Genomic DNA, 2,261 nt, shown 5'->3' with positions numbered 1-2,261 from the left:
TGAGTTTGCTTGGTAGGTTATTTGGAAGAATAAAGAGAAATAATGTGAATGGTGAATTGAAAAATAAAGCCATGAAAATAGGTAGCTAATGATGCATGTGAACTTATAAATAATTGAGTAAATTGGGAATGATTGTTGCTGCCAGATACGTATACATATATATATGGTTAATGTGATGAAAATATAAGATGGATTTGGATGAAAATTGCTTAGAACGGTTGAAGTGGGCAATTAATGATATAATCAAGTTGTTGGTACACGTAACGTAAAGAATTACGTAATTAAGAGATATGAATTCCATTAGTGAAAGTATGTCAAAATGTATATGAATGTGTAAGGATTAAGTGGGAAAGAAAGGTGTTCTAGCATAATGTAAGCTATAAAAATGATGATGAATGTATGACTAAGAAAGGAAAATGAGAATGATCAATACTAAGTACATTAAGCTTGGTTTATTGCTAGGAAGTGTACAAATGGAAAAGGATTGCGGTAGGGATTAACCAAAAGTGGAAGTGTAACTGGATAAGTGGCAAAGAGATATCCCACCATTGTGTGGTGAGTAAGGGGTGCCTATTTTAAAAATCTTCGTGCTATATATATTGATTTACGTAGTAAACATTGATGGTTTTCTTAAGTGCAATTATGGATAACATGAGCTGTTAACCTTGTTAGGCAATTTTAAAATGGAATTACAATGATTTATATAGTGTTATTGTGGAAAGCATGAGTTGGTAGAAACCATAGGAAGTTTGTGAATGCAAACTGTTTTGAAAGTAGTTTTGGTTATATCTATAGATAAGCCGTATATGTAAAGAGTTTTAGAAATCAGGAAGCAAGCCTTTCACGATGTTTGAATCAAAATCTGTGCCTTGTATTTTGTGTGATATGCATGGCTAAAAGTATTTATTAAATTATTTAAAATGCAAAGTTTTGAGCTTCAATTTTATTCCGATCTTTGTACAAGTGATTACACCATGCCATTTAACTTGAAAAGTAATTTCAAAGGGGTTATTGAACCTTGATTTCAAATGATTAAAAGGAAAAGCCTTGTAAAATCTGATTTGGTTTTAAAAACGATTTTGATAAACCGAGAGCGTCGAGAGTAAGCCGGCTATCACTTTAGTTAAGTGTGACCCTTGTGCACAAGTGAGCTCTAGCTAAAGAACCTTTGGGTCATCAATAGGATGTTAGACATGGCTGGGGCCATAGTCTGTGATATACATGGCAAGGTCATGGGTTGTTGTATGTGGCTAGGCCACAAGTAATATTTACGGTTGTGACTGCTCGATTCTTCGATGTCGGCCAACATCATTGAGATTGCCATGGCTTTGGGGATCTGGTGGAGTAGACCTCCAAGATGTTATTACATGGAAGTGGGTCCATGGTGGAGAGTTAAGATTTCTTTACAGCTCCCCTTGTTTGAATCAAAGCCTTTAGTGCTTACTTGACAATCATAAAATGGTTTATGTGGCTGCATACTTTGATTTCTTTACATGCCACATATTTTGGGAGTGTGCATACTTTATATCATTATTCCCATTTGTATGGCTAGAAATGTATTTGATGTTTGAACTTGGTTTCGTAACATTGTTTTCGGCACCGTTTTTCCAAGTGAAATACTGTATTACGATTTATTTCTTATTTTTTTTACAAGGCACAAGTATCCTACTTATGATTTGATTTCTTAAGATTATGATTTGCTATTCTAGTTTTATTATTCAAATATATCTGCTTTATACTTGTTTCCCATCTATGCCCTGCTCACAGAGCCGATGATCACTAAGTTTGTGAGACTCACCCCCTTATTTCCCTTTTGCAGATAGTGATTAGCCTAGCATGCAGTCATCAGCATTTTCAGTCCACCGAGGATAGGTAAAAGGCATCTCATATCACTTTATTCCAAGTCACTCCATTGCTAGAGGTCGAGTCCTTTATAGCATGATGTAAATGTAAAAAGTGCCAATGTAAATGTGAAGTGGGATATTATAGACCTTAATGAATTATTAAAAATGTGAGGAGTAAAAGTTAAGTCAATCTATTATTACTATTATTTCAAATCATATTACAAAGGACTATTCGATTTCAAAGTAATTACACAATAAGGTGGAATGAGTATAGAATTAATAAGAGTTCTTAGTAAGGCTTGTTCGAGACTTGGCGAGGTCTCTCGAGAGTCTCGAATACCGATAGGGATCAGGAAGCGGTCGTTACAGAGAAAGCCCATTTATCATTATCTAAGCCTTCAAAAGCCTTATTACTCG

This window comes from Theobroma umbraticum, unplaced genomic scaffold, assembly GCF_002168275.2.
Source record: "Theobroma umbraticum cultivar Fairchild unplaced genomic scaffold, ASM216827v3 scaffold_69.0, whole genome shotgun sequence".
NCBI lineage: Eukaryota > Viridiplantae > Streptophyta > Magnoliopsida > Malvales > Malvaceae > Theobroma > Theobroma umbraticum.
Note: the sequence above shows the minus strand (reverse complement) of the source record.